Source organism: Dipodomys merriami, unplaced genomic scaffold (genome assembly GCF_024711535.1).
Source record: "Dipodomys merriami isolate MVZ:Mamm:240054 unplaced genomic scaffold, mDipMer1.0.p SCAF_19, whole genome shotgun sequence".
In the NCBI taxonomy this organism is placed as follows: Eukaryota; Metazoa; Chordata; class Mammalia; order Rodentia; family Heteromyidae; genus Dipodomys; species Dipodomys merriami.
This window is the reverse complement of record NW_027203270.1, coordinates 31,344,557-31,351,352: the sequence shown is the minus strand read 5'-3', so window position 1 is coordinate 31,351,352 and position 6,796 is coordinate 31,344,557. Positions and strand designations below refer to the sequence as shown.

Below are 6,796 nucleotides of genomic sequence, written 5' to 3'. Positions count from 1 at the left end.
TCCATGACATTATGCTTGTTCAATGCTATGCCCGTTTGTATATTATTGAAGTGATATTATCTTAGTATGGAAGAGAGACATTGCCTGTTTGAGACTATCTGGCTTGATTCAGTAGGAATTAATTATTTTCATAGAGTTCACGTTAAAGAAAAGAACGGTAGCAATAACAAATATCCAATGCTGACATTATTGTTCAATGCAGTTATTTTTTTTTTTTTTAATTTCTCCCAGGGCCAAGATGCTCGGAGATTTTCCTTTTCTCAGCTTGGGAACCACTTCTGGCCCATGGGAGCTAAGATGTGAGGCCAGCCGAGGACTCAGGTATCCAGGACGACAAATTGTCCTTGAATCGGCGTCCTTTCAGTTAAGGACATCTAGACACCCCGATTTCCTTAGGAAGAATGATCCTGTTTGTTCTCGTTTCCCAAATGGTAGACTTTTGAAATGTTCATTAAAAAGTTTCTGACATGGCCATAAAAGTTAAAAAATACAGAGGGTTGGCTTAAAAAAAGAGAGCAGATTCATCCGAAGGCCGTTGGTAATCATTACACAGCTTGGAAAGTTTCTGTTGTGAAATACCTCTATCTTACCGCTGTCCACTCGGACCCCGGGCGGCTCTGGCATCTGTTCAGGCCTCGCACCTCCGCATTGCCTCCTTCGCCGCGCACGCGACCCCTTTCCAGTTCCCGCCTCTTTCTACCCAAGCCCCACCCTCCGCTCAAATCCTGGGGCTCTGGAAAGGCCCCGGGAAGGACGCATGCGCACTAGGGCAAGTAGGCGGAGTCTTAAAGAAAGAGGCGGGGCAGAAGAGCCCGGGAAGGGGAAGGGAAAGAAACAGGGGAGGAGGCCGCGCGGGGTGGGGCCCGGCGGGTACACGCTCGCTGCGTCTACGTGCTGACGCCAGGACGCCCCGGCCGGTGTGTGTCGGTGTGTATGTGTGTGAGTGTGTGTGTATGTGTGTGTGAGTGTGCGCGCTCCGAGTGTGTGTATTTGTGTATCGGCGGTCCCGCAGGTCCCGGATGTTGCGGACAGTATGAAGCTAGCTCAAGGGGACGGGGACCAGCAGCTGTCGCCGCCGCTCTCAGGTGAGTGGGGGAGGGGAAGAAAGTCGAGGGAGGGGGGGTTCCCGTCGGGGTGGGGGGGCCCTCCCTTATGAGGTGACTGACCCCGAATGTTTCCCCCACCCACAACACACACATACATTCTCTGCCCCATTTCCCTGGGTTTAGTAGCCTGCGAAAGCCAGAGCGTAGTCAAGCGTCCCTTCTTCCTATCCCAAGCATTCAAGAAACACAAACGCGCCTCCTGCTTTAGCTCCCCCCCCCCAATCATTTCCCAGCCCCATCCCCCTTGCCAAATAGTGAGCTGTCGCCTGCGGCGAGATGGGTGACTGCGCAGGCGCGAAAGGGAGAGAGAGAGCACCCGGTGCCTGGTCGCTGCCTCCAGGCGCATGCGCAGCTCAGTGTTGCGGGGACCTGCGGGATAAAGAGCTCCTCGACCACGCGCCCGCCTCCTTCCCCGGCAGTAGACTAGATGTGCTGTCCAATAGTGAGCCTGTTGCTCCTATCCGAGAGGGGGAATTTAAATTATGTGAGGGACTTAAGGACAAAGCACTGTTTGCATCTGATGTTGCCCTAGAGACTCCCAGGCTACCAACGCCTCCCGGAGCCAACGTGTCCCACGCTGACCCTTCTTTTGAAACTGTCACTGCAACTTCCAGTTCTAGGATTACTTTCCTTTCCTCCACTCCCATCATCATGTACTTTTAGTTCAGAACTTCCCTTAAATTTAAGAGTAAGTGCCTCAACTCATTTATTCTTGTAGGGGATTTTGCTAGCCTTTCTAAGTTTAATGAAAAAGAAACTAAGTTGAGAGAGCTAAAATTCTAAATTACCTCCACAGAACTAGATAAGGAAGTATAACAAGCACGCATAGTTTAAGGATTAGGGGCCATAAACTGTAAATCAAGACGTCAGAATTCTCATGTACTACGTCAACTTTGTGTGTCCTGTTTGCCACTTTTTTCATGTTTTTAGTCAAATATTTTTAGCACTTTTGTTTAAGCTGCACATTATTAATATTGTGTAACCATCATATATACAAATAAAGAAAAGGCTGTCTCAACTGATGGGCAATAAATTCTCCCAGTGGAGCTTTTAATTTTAAATTATGTGAGTCTTGTTTCTTTCACGTGAGCACATAACAAAAATGACTGTGAAGTTCAGTCATATTTCAGTGAACCAGGCTGAGGTTTTGGTTGGCAGATTGTGCTTGGTCTTTTAATTTCTTTTAATTTGCAGCTGTGTAGTCACTTTGGGGAACTGCTGCATCCTATCTGTTCCACCAGAACAGATAAGCAGATAAGCACAGGCAAAAGGTTTGTTGAATAAATTTTTATTTGGGGATATGCAGGAGAAGGGTGGAACATATTTTGTGTTTTTTAGTTGTACTGGCCAACTCTGTCTCTTAACAGGACAACTGGGAATGGGAAATTCCCAGTTGAAGAAGTAAAAGAAGAAAAGAAGTATTAGTGGTACTGGAGTTTTGAACTCAGGGCCTTTTAATTAATACCAGTTGAGCTATAACCACCAGTCTCTCTACCCTAACTAGATTTGCTGTCCAATTGCCTGTTGCTAAAAATCTAGTGATTTTTTTTTTTTTTTAAGGTAAGAACTCAAGTTCCCCCACTCTCCCTCCCAGGAGTACCTAGACCAGGATCTTCCTGCCTTTGCCTTCCAAGTGGCTGGGGTTGTATATGTGAGTCACTATGCCTGGCTTGTTTGTTGAGATAGAAGTCTTGCTAATAACTTTTTTGCCCAGGGCTAAACCTCCTGCTCTTCCTCTGAGGGAGCTAGGATTACAGGCATGTACCACCATGCCAGCCAGGAAACCTTATTGTCTATTTCCTTTTGTGTTCTTATTTGTGTTCTTTCTTTAGTATTTTCACAGGCTTAGTTTGGGCTGCCATTTTTTTTTCTTTTCTTTTTTTGCTAGTGCTGGGGCTTGAACTCAGGGCCTGAGTACTGTCCCTGAGTTTCTTTTGCTCAAGGCTAGCACTCCACCACTTGAGCCACAGCACCACTTCCTGCTTTTTCTGTTAATGTGGTGCTGAGGAATCAAACCCAGGGCTTCATGCCTGCTAGGCAGTAGGCAAGCACTCTACCACTAAACCACATTCCCAGCCCCCATTGGCTGCTATTCTTGACTTAACTCTATGGTCTTAGTTCTTAGGTCTTAAAATGTGTCTCTATACATGTGTATGTGTATAATACGAACATATATACATGTACATTATGTATGTAGATAGGTGTATACATATATTTCACTTCCTTATTTAAGCCTGGCCTTTATGTGGTTAGCTGTCTTTTGTGTCATTTCCTGTTGCCATGTTGCAGTTGGAACCAAGAGATGACACAGGAAACACAGGGATTTGGGTTGCATATATTATCCTGTAGGCCAAGAAAGAGCTGGACACTCATATTTTCCCTTGTATGACACTGAGAAGTATAAATTGTTGTGACAATACCACACTTAGGATCAGAGTAGATGGTGTTTATTTGGTACTTTGATGATTTCTCCCTTTAAAGCAGTCTTTATAGTGGCTACTTTGGTAGTTAGAAATATTTCATGTTTCCTGGATCCAGACTTGGATCAGGTGCTGGTAAATTCTAGAAGTGAAACTGTTGAAGTAAAAAATGTCTATCTCAGTAGGCTTCTGTCATCTAGAATACATCGTTCTTATCTGCAAATATTCCATCTCTGAATTCAGTGAACTCATTTAAAATTTTGGTGGTTCAGAAACATAAAATGCTTTTACAATTATTAAGACAAGTATTAAATAATTTATATTAGTATAGACCCTTTTTTTATTTTTTCGGTCCGGTCATGGGACCTGAACTCTGGGCCTGGGCGCTGTCTCTCAGCTCTTCAGCTCAAGGCGCTCTACCACTTGAGCCACAGTGCCACTTCCAGCTTTTTTCTTTTTTCTTATGTGGTGCTGAGGAATGTGGTGCTGCCTCATACATGCAAGGCAAGTGCTCTACCACTGAGCCACCTTCTCAGCCCCCCTTGTTTTGTTTTAAAGTCACACTTCAAGATCAAGTGAGTAAACCTTCTTTTCTTTATTAGTGGTACTGGAGTTTTGAACTCTGGGCCTTTTTGATTAGTGGACAGATGTCCTACCACTTGAGCCATAACCCCCAGTCTCTCTACCCTAGCTAGATTTGCTGTCCAATAACGAGCGTATTGCTAAAAAATCACAAATACAATGAATGAAGCAAAGTGCCGGTGGCTCACACCTATAATCCTAGCTACTCAGAAGGCTGAGATCTGAAGATCACGGTTCAAAGCCAGCCCGGGCAGCAAAGCCCATGAGACTCTTTGTTGTTGTTGTTGTTGGTTGTGGGGCTTGAACTCTGAGCCTGGGTGCTGTCCCTGAGCACTTCAGCTCAAGGCAAGCACTCTACCACTCGCACTACTTGCGGCTTTCTGGTGGTTAATTGGAGATAAGAGTCTCCTGGACTTTCCTGCCCAGTCTGGCTTTGAACCAGGATCCTCAGATCTCAGGCTCCTGAGTAGCTAGGATTATAGGCGTGATCCACCAGCACCCAGTTTTCTGTGAGACTCTTAATTTCAATAAACCACCAGAAAACTGGAAGTGGTGCTTTGACTGAAGTGGTAGAGCGCTAGCCTTGAGCTGAGAGCTGAGGGACAGTGCCTAGGCCCAGAGTTCAGATCCCATGACTGACCAAAACAAAACACCAACAAAAAACCCAAAAACAATGAATGAAACAAAATCAAAAGGTAGTGAGAGAGTGGAAAGTCTATCCTTTTCCCTCTATCAAGTGACCTTCCCAAAGGTAGCTTCTTGTTTGTCCTTCTGGAATGTTTGTGCATTTATATACATACATGCCTTATATGTTCTTTTGTTTTTTTGTGCGTTTATAACAGTAAATATTGCTGTATTTTCATAGAGGTTTACGAACTTGTATTTTTGTCAGCAATGTGAATCTGCCTATTTTTTTGCCAACACTGCTATTAAATTAAAAAAAATTTTTTTTATAATTTTTATTTATTTATTGTCAGTTGTGGGGCTTGAACTCTGGGCTTGGGCGCTGTCCCTCAGCTCAGGGTAAGCGCTCTACCACTTGAGTCACAGCGCCACTTCTGGCCTTTTCTGTGTATGTGGTGCTGAGGAATCGAACCCGGAGCCTCATGCATGCGAGGCAAGCACTCTTAATGCTGAGCCACCTTCCCAGCCCCTAAATTTTAAAATCTTTTTTGCAGCCCTTTTTCAGATATTTTTCTTGTCAAAAACTAGTATTAAGCTGGGTACCAGTGGCTCTCGCCTGTATTCCTAGCTACTCAGGAGGCTGAGATCTGAGGATCTTGGGTCAAAGCCAGCTTGGGCAGGAAAGTCCGTGAAACTCTTATCTCCAATAAACCAAAAAACCGAAAGTGGCGCTGTAGCTCAAGTGGTGAGCACTAGTCTTGAGCTGAAGAGCTGAGGGATAGCACCTAGGCTCAGAGTTCAAGTCCCATGATGACCAAAAAAAAAAAAAAGAAAAAAAAAAGCAACAAAAAACAAAACTAATATTAGGTTTTCAATTCAGGTCCTCCCATTTGCTGGGCTTGTTTGCTCCAGCCTGGCTTTTTTGTTGGCTAACAGGAGATAGATTCTTGTGAACTATTCATCCTGGCTGGCTTTGAACTGGATCTCAGCTTCCTGAGTAGGATTACAGGTATGAACCATTGGCTTCTGGTTATTTAAAATTTTAAAGCTCATTCATTATGTAGCTTGTTAAGCTACACTGAGTCATTACACTAAGGTGTTGTGGACAAATACTGTTAGTATTTATCAGATCAGGCTTGGAGGAGTATATTGTTTGATTGAAGAATACTGTCATGAAGAATATTGTCATGAGAGTAAAGTCATATGCCTAGATAGCACAGCAAATCCAAAGGCAGTGCTAGGGAGGCATATAAGAGCAGTATTCCAACTTCTTTTCTCTCAGATGTTGCTTTCTCTATGTGAAACTATAAGCTAATAAGTGATATGTTGTGATTGTCTATCTATCTGTCTATCTGTCTGTCTATATCTATCTATCTATCTATCTATCTATCTATCTATCTATCTATCTATCTATCTATCTATCTATCTATCTATCTATCTATCTATCTATCTATCTACCTATGTCAAACCCAGTTCCTTATGAATACTAGGTAAGTGCTCTATCACTGAGCCACACCCTCAGCCAGCTGCAGATAACCTTCTGATCTCACTATGACTTGAGATTGTTTATACAAGTGAATGGCCTTTGTGTTGAGTTGAAAAGCTAACCCAGTTAGTAAGGAGCTTTACTGAGTGCCTTCTGTCTTGAATGCTTGTATTAGCACTTTTTAAGTCTGCTGTTTGCAGAATATTTCACTGTGAGCTATGAAAGAAAAGAATGAAAGATGTCTGTGCCTAAAGGAGCTTGCAAGTTTATTAGAAAATTAAATCTACTGAATATATGAAATAAGAGAGCAGTTAGAAACTAGAATGTGAACATAATGTGTTGGTGTTCCTTATACTAAGAAGGGTTGCAAAGAAATGATCAAGGATCGGAAGGGAATGGAATTTATTTATTTATTTGGTCGGTCATGGGGCTTGAACTCTGGGCCTGGGCACTGTCCCTCAGCTCTTCAGCTCAAGGCTAGCGCTCTACCACTTAAGCCACAGTGCCACTTCTGGTTTTCTGGTGGTTAATTGGAGATAAGAGTCTCATAGACTCTCTTGCCCGGGCTAGCTTAGAAC

The 6,796-nt window shown here is 43.7% G+C and overlaps 1 protein-coding gene across 2 annotated transcripts in view; it reads left to right on the top strand.

Moving 5' to 3' along the window:
• The first annotated feature begins 841 nt into the window (after window positions 1-841).
• Spop (speckle type BTB/POZ protein) overlaps window positions 842-6,796 on the top strand; it is an 86,698-nt gene continuing 80,743 nt past the window's right edge. Inside the window, exon 1 of one of the 2 annotated variants that reach the window (XM_070028312.1) lies at window positions 842-1,085. The gene's annotated coding sequence lies outside the window, so the exon portion shown is untranslated. Of the gene's footprint in view, window positions 1,086-5,155; window positions 5,742-6,796 lie in introns of those variants that run through there. The other variant, XM_070028313.1, reaches the window with a different exon arrangement.